General features: G+C 48.4%; 1 protein-coding gene across 9 annotated transcripts in view; it reads left to right on the top strand.

Annotated features, from left to right (window-relative positions):
- The window catches only part of DAPK2 (death associated protein kinase 2), a 116,576-nt gene that overhangs the window by 23,840 nt on the left and 77,346 nt on the right, over nucleotides 1–15,390 (top strand). The window lies entirely within an intron of this gene.

The raw sequence follows: 15,390 nt of genomic DNA, 5'->3' as shown, positions 1-15,390 counted from the left end.
GAGCAGGCCAAGTGTGCAGAGCTGTTTGACGTCCCAGCAGCTGTACAGAATGTTCGCTTGTTCTCCCTCTCGGGGCCCCGAATGGCCCCACAGCACAGCTTCTTCCTGCACTGGGGTTAGCCTGGTGGCCTGTGTCCTGCTCTCGCTTCTTCAGGAAGTGGCGCCGCCGAGTTCTGCGAACCCAAGCGGGGTATCTAATTCCAGGGAGAGAAGGTGCTGGTACTTCCCCTTGTGGGGGTACCAATCTCAACTGAGGAGGTGAGGAGGAGCCCTGTCGCCGTAGGAGTTCCAGATCCGGGCTGTGGCATTCTTGGGGCTGAGGGTAAGAGAAGTAGAAAGCTTCATTTGTGGCATCCGAGCCAATAGTCCTGGACTTGGAGTAGAGAACTTGATTCAAGTTCCACTTTGGCCAGTAAGATGTTGTGCCTTGGGCAAGGCAGTTTTCCTCTCTGGGCCACGGAGCATGTTGGTGGTGCGACAGGGACCTGAATGCAGGTCTCTTCACTCCAGGTCCTTTGCTTTCTCTACTACTGCACAGAAACACTTACTCCTTTCAGTACCTGAGGCAGTCTCAGAAATGGGGGCTTTCTTCCAGAAGTGCGCTGTCAGGGACCTATCCCCAAACCATAGCTCTCCCACATTTCCTTCCTGTAGGTATTTCCCTCTAAACCTCCGACTCCCTTGGGGCTACCAGACAGTCTGTCTCCTTCAACAGCTGCAGGGAGATCCTTCCCAGAGGAGGTGGGGACAGGGGAACTGCTTGGGTGAAGCAAGCAATGCCTTCCCACAGCTGGGCTCAATAACAGTTTGTCATACGAATGGATGAATGATGCATGAATGAATGAATTCCAGCAGGAGACAGGAGAATTGATGATGCCATGATGTTACCTTAATCATCACTGTAGGAGACCAGGCCACTCTTGGGAAGACAGACCCCCCACCCCACCCCCGTGAAATGGAGTATCTCAGAGAAGCACCTGCTCACCTGGAAACAAGAGGCCTGATAAAATGCTGTTCTCTGTGTTGAGGCATTCAACGAGAGGACAGTAAGAGAGACTGCTGGTACGGAGTGGAGGGGTCCAGGCTTTTGTTCTGGAGCTGCATGTCCTTTCCCCCACATGGCCTCAATTTTCCCATCTCCAATGTATATATATTTTAAGATTTATTTATTGACTTGAGAGAGAGAGTGTGTGCACAAGAGGAGGGGCAGAGGGAAAGGGAGGGAGACTCCCAAGCAGACTCCCTGCTGAGCATGGAGCCCAATGTGGGGCTTATTCCCATGACCCTCATATCACGACCTGAGCCAAAACCAAGAGTTGGACGCTCAACCCACTAGGCCACCCAGGCGCTCCTCCCCCATCTCCAATGTTTGCGTGTCTCCTGGCACTAGCCTCCTGGACTGTGATTACGTGGAGCATCCTTGCCGGGCTGGAGGCCCCGTGCTCAGTTGGGGCAGGAGTCTCTTACCTGGCGCTGCGGCCCGTGGCACAGGAAGGCATCCGGGGCCACTGGGACTGCTGCTGCTGAGAGTAGACAGGGACGTTCGGCACTGAGGCCATGCCCAGGGCCTGTTTTAGCAACACAGCTAGTAAATATTGACCCTGTGACACGAACATGGAAAGCAGAGATGACTATGTTAACTCACTCAGAGGGTCAGAGTTCACCAAGTCCTGATAAGACTTGTAGTTTTGCAATGTGGAGGCGTGTCACTAACAAATAAGTTGTTTAGGGGTGGCAAGAAGAGAAAACAGGACAAGGAAGCCTTCGTGAGTAGTCTACTGCTGCTCTTCTGTGGACACTGGCTGGCCTGCCAATTCATCTGTTCACTTTTTTTTATTTATTTTTTTTTTATTTTTTAAGGTTTTATTTATTTGTCAGAGAGAGAGAGGGAGAGCACAAGCAGGGGGAGCAGCAGACAGAGGGAGAGGGAGAAGCAGGCTCCCCGCCGAGCGGGGAGCCCGATGCGGGACTCGATGCCAGGACCCCGGGATCATGACCTGAGCGGAAGGCAGACGCTTAACCGACTGAGCCCCCCAGGCATCCCTCATCTGTTCACTTTTAAATGAATGGATACTTACATCCTTGAGGCGCATAGAGAAAAGAATGCAAGGAAATGCACCAAAACATCCCCCACGACACTCTCCAGAGTGTGTCCAAATTGTCACTCGTTTGGATTTTTCATATACTTTTCCTATTTTCCACAGTGCCTGCAATGATCACATATTACTTTTATAATTACAAAAGGGCAACGTGTTAGAAATAAACTATTTTTCTGTGACGAGTCTGAAGGAAATTTCTGAACTCTCCCAAGTACCCCAGACCTTTGTGTTTTTCCTGCTGAACATTGTGTAGGAACATGGTCATCAAGAGAAAAGTCCGTATGGGAGAAGCTACTCTTCTGAATAAACCCTGATCTGAGCTTGTTTCCTTATTGATTTGTGCCCATGAAAGCAGAATGCCGTGGGAGAAATTCCAGTCATTTGAGATTTCAGGATTTTTTTTTTTCTTCTAAGTAAACAAACAGTTAACTGCTTTGAGTGTTTTCTGCTTGCCAGCTCCGTGTACCACAGAGGCGAGACCTGGCTTGGCCCAGAACTGGCAGGTCTGAGCACAGGACACTCTGCTAAACGGTTACATGGGAGCCCAAGGTGGCAGGGGTCAGGTCTGGAGGGACTAGGCCTTAGAGTTTGGAGCATGGGGTGGCAGTGCCATTTGCCATCATTATAATAACTATTGCTAATCCAGCACCAATCATATACCAGGAGCCTCCCACGTACGATTACTGATCATTACAAAACTGTGTGATAGGAATTAGCTAGCTACCTTTGAGGGATGAGGAAACCAGGGCCAGGACAGTCAGAGGCAGGCCTGGATTCAAACCCACGTCTGCTGACTGCCTCGCATGTGCTCCTCCCACCATGCCGGGCTGCCTCTCAAGCGAGTTAGGGTTTTGTACTAAAGAACGGAAACTTCCAAAGGGAACATGAGCTCACAAACAAGGTGCATGCGGCCTTCACCCAGGACTGAGGGTCTTGGGAGGAAGAGGCAGCCCCAAGCGTAAACATGGGTGAGTAGCTACAGGGAGGATCCTGGTGTGTCAGCCCTGATCCCAGGACTGGGTGTGTCTGCCCTCCTCGGCCCTGGGGTGACCCAAAGGGGCCGGTAGGGCCATGAGTACCAAGGGATGGGTAGACCTCCTTTGAGGTTACTTCTGGCCAGGCCAGAGGGCCTTTTATCTGCGGAGTGCTTGTGAGATGGGGGGGGCGGGGGGATTTGTTGGGGAGAAAGGAGTTGGAGCTCGAGGTTGTGGCATCAAGGCCTGTGGGTGAGGAGAAATTGGTCTCTGGGTCTTCTTTAGGCCCAGTGAATGAAAACAACCACTAAAGGAGTCTGTGGTTGTTTAGCTTTTTAGCTGGATTAGTAGAGCTAGCTAATTTGTGAGCCCGACGCAGTGATTGCCTCTTTGGGCTCATAGATCCAGTCCTCACAGCCCTTGGGACCGGCCACAAGTCCCACTTCCTCGCCCACCTCCCCTAGGAATCTCTCTGCCTGCAAACTGTAACTGGAGAACACTCTGTCTGCCCCCCTCACCCAGGAAGGCCTGCCTTCCGAGAGTACGTCTCGGAGTTGGACTTCATCAGTTAAAGTGGGTTTCTGCTTACTTTATTTTTTTAGGAGAAAAGATGTGTTTTACGGGGAGAGGCTGAATTGTGGTATGTGGTGTTTTGAAAAAAAAAAAACCAACTTTTTTTTGGGGGGGTTCCCAAGCAGACGAGTTGTTTGAAGCCCAGCAGCACCCATTATAGAAATGGCTTATCTCATGGTTCTCCAGAGTTGTGGCTAGAATATTTTTGGTTTCCTGGCAAAGCCATATGGAACTTTGAAATTTGATGGAAATGGTTTCAAAGTTGCCCAAATTGAAAGGAGCGGTTGAAAGCAGAGGCCGTGCTTTCCTCCCTCTGGCCCAGAAGTCTGTGTTCTACTGAGGCTCACACCAATGTTGAGCGCCTGCTTTTGGCATGGTAATGAGAATCATGATAATCACCTACGTTTGTAGAGAGCCTTACAGTTTACAAAGCACGTTCACATACACCATCACATTTGGTTCTCATGGCTACATTTCTAGATCGGGAGGGGCAACGAACCCTCTTTTACAGAAAAGTGAGGCTCGGAGAGGTTAAGTGCCCTGGTCACACAGCTGGGAAGAGGCAGAGTCAGAAGTGAAGTCACGGTTTTCTGACTCCAGACCGGGAAAGGCGGAAAGGTTTGCACCCACTTTAAGATGTGGACCTGCCATTGCCCTGACATGCAGTTTCGCTGTGACTGTTGTAGGCCCAGGAGAGCCAACCTCCGTAGGCTTCGAGGCACAGTTGGGGCTTTGCCTCTGTGGCTTTCTGTGGCTGGTGTCTCTATTTGGTCTTGACATTTGCCCCACGAGGAGGCAGAGTAGGTAGATGCTACTAGCCCCATTTTGCAGATGAGAAAAACGACGTTTTAAGAGGTCGGGTCACTCATTCAGTGTCTTTTTTTTTTTTTTTTTTTGGTTATTCACAAAACAAGTATGTGTTGGGGGCCTCTTGGAGGTACATAGGGGACTGGGGTTACAGCCAGTGACTGGGGAAGGGGGGACCAAGAAGAGGGAACACAGGAGGTGCTCACCAACTCTCTGCTGAGTGAGAGCCCTTGAGGACAGCCCCCAGGCTGTGGCTGTCTCTGGATTCACCACAGCAATGAGAACAAGGTGGGCTCAGGCCAATGTTCCAGAAAAACTTCATTATTCATGTAAGTAATGACGATAATTGTTACCACTTATTGTGCTCCTGCAATCTAGCAGACCGTAGGCTGGGCATTTTACATGTGCTATTTCTAATTGTCATAGTAGCCCTGTGAGGTAGCAAGTCCTTACCCCACTTTACAGATGAGAAAACTGAGGCTCAGTGAGGCCAGTCACTCATATCCCACGTCACCCTGGGATTAAAACCCAGGGGCGCCTGGCTGGCTCACTCGGAAGTGCATGCAACTCTTGATCTTGGGGTTGTGAGTTCGAGCCCCGTGTTGGGTGTAGAGATTACCAAAAAAAAAAAAAAATAATAATAATAATACTAAGCTTAAAAAAAAAAAAGTTCCCTTTGACTCCACAGCCAGAACACTTTCCATTGCACTACACTTTCTGTCTATGATAATGGACTCTGAGAAACTCACTGGACAAGGATGGTGCCAGTTGCTTTTGGGGGGCTCATGGATAAACAGGATCTGGTGGAGGGCCTGGGCTGGCTGGATAGGACCACAGCTCTGGACAGAACCCAAGAGGCAGTGAGCCCCACTGTGGTAGCTGTGCCTGATGGGAGAGCCGGGCGGGCTCCTGTTCATGGCCCCTGTATCCAGCTGGCCTGAAGTCGTCAGGAGCCAGGGGCTTCCTTGTCTCGTGACCCCTGCTACACAAACACGAATGACACCACCCCCCAGAACTCCTGAGACTCTCCAGCCTGCTTCCCAACCCCCTGCCCTGCTCTGTTGGTTTTTCTGGGCCTGCCATAACAAATCACCGCAAACTAGGTGGTTTAAAACAACAGATATTTATCCTCTCACAGTTGTGGAGACCAGAAGTCCGAAATCAAGGTGCTGGCAAGGTTGGTTCCTTCTGGAGGCTCTGAAGGAGAATGGCTTCCATGCCCCTCACCTAGCTTCTGGCGGCTGTCGGTAACCCGTGGCGTTCCTTGGCTTGTGGCTGTGTCACTCTGCCTCTGTCTTCACGCGGCCTTCTCCCCTGTGTGTCTCCATGTGTCCTCCTCTTCTGTCTGGTCTCCCTCTGCATCATCCTTATCAGGACACCTGTCACTGGATTTAGGGCCCACCCTGGTAACCCAGGGTGATCTCATCTCAAGATCCTTCAATTAGTTACCTCCTCAAAGATCTTTTTTTCTAAATAAGGTCACATTCATATGTTTTGGAGGTTAGGACATGGACTATCTTTTTAGGGACCCCTATCAAGCCTACTATGCCTGCCATCCCTTTTTCCTCTTGGAGTTGTCTGAGACCTTTGGGGTCAGTGTTCTCACTGCAGGCTGGGCCCTGTGCCCGTGCACCCGCCTCTCTCCTCAGGCAGCCCCTTGGGCCTGTGGTTGAGTGGGTCTTGGCCCCCCCATAGACTGGCAATGGGGGAGACTCTTATGTAAAATGTTCGTAGAGCCCTGGTGTTAGCTGCTTTTGAATTTCAGAGCCGTAATTCCCACCTGGAACGTGCTGTCCTTGTTGGATATGGTGTAGGCCGGAAAGGGGGTATCCTTGGCATGGTGGGGCCCTTAGGGGGCAGCCAGGCTGATTGTTTCCTGCCCGACGGCAGCTGGCACAGGCCCTTGATCATGCAGGACCCTCTGGTGCCGCCTCACCCTGACTGAGCACCCTGCAAAGATCTGCTCTCCTCCTCTGGCCAGCTCTCCTTAATACTTTCTGGCTGCCTCTTCTTAGGATTCCCCCTTACTCCCTGCCTCTTACTTGTCTGGTCATTTCTCTCTCCTTCCTCCATGGTGGCAAGTCTTGTTTTATTTAATGGCATTAACTTTTCCGAGGGATCAGGTCTATTTTTTCAATTAGAGGTGAGCTCCCCTGCGGTACTTTGCATGCCGTCTTTGATAAATACCTGTTGGTGGCCCATGGCTGCTCACCTGGCATAGGAAGGTGTGGACTCTGGGTTTCATCTAGGGCCTCAGGTCTCTCTCCTTCAGAGACCTGAGGGCTGTAGGGAGAAACGAAAGCCTAGGAAGTGGGTGACTTTTTCCTAAAAGATCAGGTGGCTGTGAACAAGTCCCTCACTTCCTCGGTCCTCCCTTTGTCCTCAGGAAAACCAGAGTGCCGGGCTGTGAATGACCCTGGAAGGTCCCTTTCAGGTTGAACATTGTGTGATGTCCCAACAGCCCTCTGGTCTCTGAAGGATCATGTCTGTTAATGGCAGGGCCTGGACCAATGGGGAAAGTTCTCCCTGTGCCTGAGGTCGGTCAGAGACACCCATTCTCCCACCTCCACGTGGCCCCAGCACCGCTGCCTCCTCAGGTAGTACCCCTGAAAAACCAAACTCCAGGAGGGGCTGGGCATGCTTTTCTCTGTAAGGAGGCTTTGAGAGAACCCCACTTCCCTAGGATTGGGTTCTTTGGGACCAGGGAAGACTATCCTAGAGCCCAGTTAGAGGAAAATGAGGTGACTGAACACTTGATTTATGTCACTGCAACGTCATGAGGACTCTGAGCCCAGACCAGAACCCTGGAAGGTGTTTCTTTCTAGGGAAGCTGCCAGCCACACCCAAGGGAGGTTGGGATTTGCTTCGTGAAATGACTAATTAGTCCTGAAGCAGGAGATATCTGTCTGCTCACAGTGGCATCATGATTTATTCATGTGAGGCCGGAACACTTGTGAGGGACTGGGCCCTTGTTGTGGCTTCCATGTGATGTGCAACCAACTGTATTTTTCCAGAAGGGATAATTTCTCAAATCTAGCCTGCTTTCCCAGTCGCTGCCAGGAAGCCTGCAACTGGGTCACTCAATAGCACCCTTTTTCCTGGGTCTGCAGTCATTTTAGAAGGAATGCATTCGTATCTGGGCCTCCGTTCCTTCTCTGGCAACGTAGGGGTTGGGCTAGATAGTATCTCGGTGCCTTCCACCCCTTAGGTTCTTTACTTTTAAATTATTGCCCCTTCCCGAAGCGAACCCTTCTGCGGAAGGTAATCAGAGACATCCCAGCTACTTGAAAGCCGTGCGCCTTGGCTTCATTTTTCTGCCAATTACTAACTCTCAAAGGCACCTAGTGTAGTTTAAGCTGCTAGTTTCTGGTCTTTTAGGATTGCACAGATTCACTTAAGGTCTTCCAACTTGGACCTTCCAGCCTAAAATCTCAGTAAAAACAACAAAATCTCAGCCCGCGGGGAGCGTTAAATCAGGCTTACTCCACCTCCATATTCCCTTGGAGTGAGGGTGCTGGACCTGTCTAGTTTATAGGACATTTGCAACATTACTGTGCCTCCTGCACTCTGGCTGTGCAAGGAGAGGCTCCTTAATGATTTGGTTGCCACCTTGTGGATCGGCTAGAGGTGGGGATGGCAGGGGCCTCAGGCCTTCAAGACTAGACTGTTAGGGGCTGTGTGGTGGTTTAGCTTCTCTGTGTTTTTCTTTTTTGTCTATTTGACGTTATGATCACACCAAAGGTACAATTCATATCCCATTTTCCCCAATTACAATATGATGTAAACATTTTTTTTCTGTTATTCCCTCAGTGTGTGGGTGTGTGTGTATATATATATACATATATATATATATATGTATGGCACGTGACATTGCAGATATAATTTCTAACATGATCACGTTTAACTTTTATAGATGAAAAAGAAAACTAGTCCATAAAAAAAAAAATCAAATAATGCATTGGAAATTTCCTGCCCTCCCTCCTCCTGAACCTCTCTAGCCCCTCCTCAGAGGTCACCACCATTAAGTTTCTTTGTATCCTTCCAGAAATTATCTATGCATGTGCAAGCGTACATCTGCACATTCTGTAGTTTTTAGAACGTAGATGGGGTGAGACGATACATATAGATGGGATCAGAAGGTTGTTTTGTAATTTGATTTTTTTCATCTTGTGCATTCTTCCAGATCTGTGTGTGTGTGTGTGTGTGTGTGTGTGTGTGTGTGTGTGTGTGTGTGACAGAGAGAAAGAGAGGTTGCTATTCATAGCTACTTGTACCACCTGTTATGGATGGACCATAATGACTTTGGCTCCCTTGTTGGTAGACATTTGGGTTGTTACCACAATGAGCATCCTTGTACATCTGCCTATCTGCATATCTCGTTTACTCACCTTCTAACTACCCACGTATGGTTTCAGGCACTGAGATTCTGCAGTAAACAAGACAAACTCTTGTGCCACACTCAAACCGGTATTGTCAGATAAATTCCAAGTAGAATTGTTGGCAGATTGATTTATTCCATTTATTGAGCCCATGTAAGCCACATAGAATATAGGCACGCGTCCTTTTATCATGCTTTGCTTTATTATGCTTTGTTTTTACAAATTGAAGGTCTGTAGGAACCCTGCATCAAGCAAATCTGTTGGCATCATTTTTCCAACACCATTTGCTCATTTCATGTCTCTGTGTCACATGTTGGTAATTCTTGCAATATTGCAAACTTTTTCATTATTACTATATTTGTTATGCTGATCTGTGGTCAGTGATTACTATTCACCGAAAGGTCAAGTGATGATTAGCATTTTTTTAGCAATAAAACATTTTTCTTTAAGGTATATACATTGTTTTTTAAGACATAATGCTATTGCACAGTGAATAGACTACAGTGTGGTGTAAATGTAACTTTTATATGCACTGGGAAATTGAAAAATTCATTTGATTTGCTTTATTGTGATATTTGCTTTATTGCAGTGGTCTTAGAATTGAACCCGCAATATCTCTGAGGTGTGCCTGTATTTTGTTGAATGTTTGATAAATCAGAGGCTGCCTGAAACTTTCTCCTCCCTCCTTGCCCCTGGCCACATTATCATCATCCTCTCCCCAGCCTCCTGGCGGCGGAAGGACCGTTTAGTGAGGCTTCAGGAAGGTAGTGACAGCATTCAGGTGTGGTGAGTGGTGACTATAATGTGTTTGCTAGCACTTTGAGGGTTCCTTAGGGTACAGCTTTGCAGTGTGTCCTCACAGCTGTGTAGGAGAGTCAGACTGACTGGTGTGCACTTTATAGACAGAACTGGGGCACAGAGGGGTAAGATTGAGCCGAGGTCGGTGATGGGACTCCTAGTTCCCCGCAAAGCTGGCTGGGGGCAAGGCTGGGATAAGGACCCAGGAAGAGGAGTTCTGCTTCCAGGGACTTCTTAAGGGGGTACTCAGAGTTTCTGCTCTTTAAATTAAAGCATCTTCGGGGCACCTGGCAGGCTCAGTCAGTGGAACACATGACTCTTGATCTCGGGGTTGTGAGTTCGAGCCCCACACTGGGTGTAGAGATTACTTAAAAATAAAATCTTTCCAAAAAAAAAATCAATTAAAACATTTTAAAACTGGAAGATTAAGTTAGTTTTTTCTTTTCACTAATGATGTGGAGACAGGGTTTTAAAGGACTTGCCTTTCATGAATTCACTTAGAGCTGTGCTGTAGGGTGCGGGAGCTGCCAGCCACGTGTGACTATCTAAATTCAAATGTAAAGTAAATAAAATTACAAATAAGTTCCTCAGGCACAGTGGCCACATTTCAGGTGCTCAGTAGGTCATGTGGCTAGCAGCTAGCGCGTCAGACAGTGCACTTACAGAACATTCCATCATCCTCAGTGCTGGCTTAGAGTGTCAGTAGGCTTTAGCATCGTTTTTCTCCTAAACGCTTGGATGTTTGTGGGAGGAATTTTTGAGATGGTCTTCATTTTCCAGCTGTATAGGTAGGGAAAAGGAGGCTCACAGATGGGAAGAGACTGGCTGCCCACAGTCACACAGATGGAGGTGCAAAGCTCTAGTGAGAGCCAGCCCTCCTCCTGTGTTTCCTCCACTCCAACCTGCCCCATTTTTCCTGAGGACCCCTTCACTTATGGCTTCATCTGTTCCCTTGCCGAGCCAAAGGGCCCAGATCAGGTGCCCTCTGCCAAGTAGCCCTGAGTCTGTGTTCTCACTCTGTTCCCCAGAGCGGGAGACCACAGAGCAAGTCAGCTGCCTCTGCAAGGCGATGCTGTGCCCTGCACATTCTCCCCACAGAGTGCAGGCCTCCTCTTGAACCCTCTTCTGATGGGGTCAGGACAATCACCCACTGTTTATAAATAAGATTACAGGAAGCTGGGCTGCCGCTGTGCACACAAACCAACCCCGCCCGGCACCGGGAGCATGTACAGCTTGTCTTCATGGATTCAAAGGTGGGGGCAGGTGTCCCAATTAGAGACCAAAACCTTCTGTAGGGGCTTAGAACGATTAAAGTGTCAACTGCAAATCAGGATGATTAAGAAAGCAGCAAGTTCAGCCTTGGTCTCCAGTGGTCCTCTGGGGTTAGGGAGTGATGAGAAACCACTGGTTAAAACTGAGAGACAAATGGGGAACGTGGGCACCCTGAAAGGGTCACAAACTCATATACCCCGTGCCTCATAGATTTTATCCTCTACTCGACCTCTTGCTCCTGGAAACTACTGTTTAGTTGGGAAAATTGGCAGAGAGTATTGCGCAGTCGATAACTGTTGTTACTGCTGGCACTGGTAGTTAGTAGGAGTGATATTGTTGTTACTACTGCTGGCGGTAGTGCTAACTAGTAGTAATAGTTATCAACTACTCAGTATGCTCTGCCTATTTTCCCAGCTACAGTCGTCAATTGTAGTCACGGTGGAGATAATAGTAAACAGGAAGACATGAGCTAAAAATCACATCCATAGGCAGTCTTTAGAGATGGAAGGAGTTGCTCTTTCTGATACACCAGGATATTCCCCTTAAGTGTTTGAACTAGTGGTTCTCAAATGTTGGTGGACGTCGGAACCCCCTGGAGGGCTCGTTAAACCACAGAGGCTGGGCCCGACCCCCAGAGTTTCTGAGTCAGGAGGTCTGGGGTAGGGCCTGTGAATCTGCCTTTCTCACAAGTTTCCAGGTGATGAGGAAGCTACTGGTCTGGGTGCCATCAGGGGCTAGAGAGGACTGTCTTCATGGATTCAAAGGTGGGGGCAGGTGTCTTCATTTTGAGATGGTCTTCATTTTCCAGCTGTATAGGTAGGGAAATGTATTTTTACAACTTTTTACAAGAGGGGTTTAGAAACTTAAATCTATGCCAGGTGGCATAGATTTAAGTTTCTAAACCCCTCTTGTAAAAATCCTCCTACCCATGCCCCAGTTGCATAGCTGCCTAGAACAGGCCTCTGTGCCACCCGGAAAAAAACACTATTGTCATTACTAACCAAGGCTGTGTTTCAGATTTTGAGATGTAACCACCAGTAAGTGTTGAGCTTCTAGAATGTGTCTGTCTTACACTGCGTGTGGCAGGTCACACTGATGAAGTATAACCTTGCCCTGCCCTTAAGAAGATTAATCTCGTCTGAGGGTGGAAAAAAGACAAACACGGAAAGAAAAGGGTACAAAAAGATTATTGAATGTACTCAGCTTTGGAGCTGACACATTCAGAGGCAAGGATCCCTGGGGGTTGGCATGGTTGGGGAAGGCCTCAGGAGGAGTTGGAACTTGAATTTTGGCAGAGGTGGGAGTTGAGGAGGTAGAAGGTATCTCAGGATAGGCAAACAGGGCTAGTCAAAGCCTGGGGGTGGGGATGAATGTGCTGGGCTGGGCCTGCTGGGAAGCCAGAGGAAAATTGGGCAGGTAGCATGGGGCCAGGTGATGAAAGAGCCCTGGGGCCTGGCCCAGGCGCTCAGGCTTGATGGGAAGGGTGAAACAGGGCTTGGAACAGAGAATGGGATGATATCAGCATTTCAGGAAGATGGACGTGGGGATGTGGGGAATGTGTGCGGGCAGGAATGCTGATTGGGAGGTGGTGCTAAGTGTATCTGTGTGTAAAAGTCTAGCTCAGGAGGGTGGCAGGGATGAAGAGAGTCTAGCCAGTTCCATTCAGAAGACAGGTACCGCAGACCTAATGTGTGTCCGGCCCTGTTATCAGGTGCCTGCAGGTACAAGGATGAGTGATTGCTGGCTCTGCCCAAGGACCTCGCAGTCTCGTGAGGAAGAATAATATGTAAAGAGAGAATTCCAGTAAAGTGTGCTGAATGTTATGAGGAGGTGTGCACCAGAGATGAAGACAGGGGAGCGTCCCCTGTTCAGGACACAAGGAACATTTTGAAAGAAAGATCAGTAGTGACTGAATACATCCTAGCCGACTCTCCTGTGTTCCTTTTGATCTGATGTTTGAGGACTAAAAAAGGGGTCCTGCCCTCTCCTCACAAGTTGCCTGTAAGGCTCTTGGTGACCCTGTGGCTCAGTGGCCTGTGCCACTTCCAGGGAGTTCACCCCTGTTTGGATAATTACAGTGCTCTGCTGTGCTGGTTGGGGGTGTCCGTTCAAGTGTTTATTTTCTCTCTCTCTCCTTTTTTTTTTTTTACTCTTAAAACAACACAGGAAGTTTTTAAAGGAAAGTTTTCACTCAACTATTCATCATCCCAGCACATTTTTTGCATCTGTCTTCTCTACTATATTTCGGCCACGCAAGGGTATTTAAAACAAAACAAAAGTGGTAATCAAACTGGCATACCATTTGCGCATGTTTACTTAACATTATTTTATAACACGTGATGCTCCTGTTTATCACGTTAATGTTTGTGTGTACTCTTCCGTTGCATCCGGGACAACTCATGGCCGTCGCAGTTCCTTAGCAGAGGAGGGCTGTTTTGTTTTTTTTTAAAAGATTTTATTTATTTATTTGACAGAGAGAGAGAGAGCACGCACAAGCAGGGGGAGTGGGAGAGGGAGAAGCAGGCTCCCTGATGCAGGACTCTATCCCAGGACCCCAGGATCGCGACCTGAGCCGAAGGGAGACGCTTAACCGACTGAGCCACCCAGGCGCCCCCGGAGGATGTTTTGTTTGTTTCCAGCTTTTCCTTTTGTATGGAGGTGTGTTTTTTCTTTCGAAGTCTCTCCATAGGCGGCATTCCCAGAGAACACTGTACTTGGACTCAGATCATCTGATTTTTGGTTCCAGATCTGTGGCTATTTAGCTATGGGACCTCAACTCCTTGAGCCTCAACTTCCTGGTCTGTAAAATGGTGAGAATAGCAACCATACAGGGTGTTGAGATATGACCCAGGACAGATGTATGTGGAAGTGTTTCATAAATACCTACTTCTTTAGGCACAGTTGACATCACCCAGTAAAGAGATATGAGTATTTGTATGGTTTCTCTTTCTTTATCTCTTTAAGTAATATAATTCACCATTTATAGTGACACAATTTCATGACTTTTAGTATATTCAGAGTCGTACGTCATCACCACAATTGATTTTAGAACATTTTATCACCCCGAAATAGAAAACCTGTTCCCATTAACAGTCATTCCCCTATCTCCCAGTCCCTCTAGGCCTAGACAACCATGAATCTAATTTTGTCTCTATGGATTTGCCTATTCTGGTCATTTTATATAAGTGGAATCATACATTATGTGGTGTTTTATGACTGGCTTCTTTTACTTCTCATGATGTTTTTTAAGACTCATCCATGTTCAGGGCGCCTGGGTGGCTCAGTTGGTTAAGCGACTGCCTTCGGCTCAGGTCATGATCCTGGAGTCCTGGGATCGAGTCCCACATCGGGCTCCCTGCTCGGCAGGGAGTCTGCTTCTCCCTCTGACCCTCTACCTTCTCGTGCTCTCTATCTCTCATTCTCTCTCTCTCTCTCAAATAAATAAATAAAATCTTTAAAAAAAAAAAAGACTCATCCGTGTTCAGCATGCGTCAGAAACTTCATTCCTTTTAATTGCCAAACAATATTCCATTATATGGATATAGCACGTTTTATTTATCCATGCATCAGTTGATGGTCATTTAGATTGTATCGGATACACAGTGCTAAATGGCATTTGTCAAACACTGCTGCGTGTCCCAAGCTGTTTGATGTGCCAAGAAGTAGGACTCTTGGTCTTACTCTTGGACACTTTTTCAACATAACAGTCAAACCACAGAAATTAGGTAACTGTTAGTAGACCCATCAGAGAACTGTCCTAGGGTGTTAGGAGGAATCCCAGGGCAAAGTAAGCATATGCCTTCTAGGAGGATACCTCTGCCTCCTTCCTAGCGCTAACTTTATCAAGGGCTGGGAGATCAGAGCAAGGGCTTCAGGAGGCAGAGAAGGCTGCCTGGAGGAGGGGGGCTTCCAACTGGCTCTTCAGGGATGGAGAGCTCTGGCTGGAGCTAGGAGGAGGTGGACATCTTGGACAGGTAAGCAGGAGACAGGTTGCCATGATAGGAAAGCAGAGGGAAAATTGGGGGGCACTGGGTTGGCCAGATCGTGAGCTGAGGGGATCTTATGCCTTCCCATCATTTGGGCGGTATGTGAGAAAGAGTCTCGTGATGATGAGCGTGAGGAAGTGAGGATGAGCCCACCCCTGTCTTTCAGCTTTCCCCCTTCCCTGCAGCTGGTGGAGGTTTTTCTGAGCAAGATTTGCGCCTCCCTGCATTTTCAATGGCTACCTGGAGCCAGGCTACTAGTTTGTGCTGGGCTACCTGTGGGCGAGAAGGGAGAATAGTCTCCACTTCCTCCTTGGCTACCTGCGAGATTGATGTAATCTGGACTTGGCCTTTTCCTCTCATAGCTGCCAGGCCTTCCCCATGCAGGTGCCAGGTCTGAGCTGTCTGAATCATGAGGCATGGTGGAGAGGAGAGAGGACTGGGCTGCCGGTCAGGAGACCTTTCTGGTCCTGGATCTGTCACTGCCTGGGAGAACAGGGGACTT

Source organism: Eumetopias jubatus, unplaced genomic scaffold (assembly GCF_037043125.1).
Source record: "Eumetopias jubatus isolate StellerSeaLion01/CBP00866 unplaced genomic scaffold, mEumJub1_p1.0 scaffold_7, whole genome shotgun sequence".
In the NCBI taxonomy this organism is placed as follows: Eukaryota; Metazoa; Chordata; class Mammalia; order Carnivora; family Otariidae; genus Eumetopias; species Eumetopias jubatus.
This window is presented reverse-complemented; position numbering and strand designations above follow the sequence as displayed.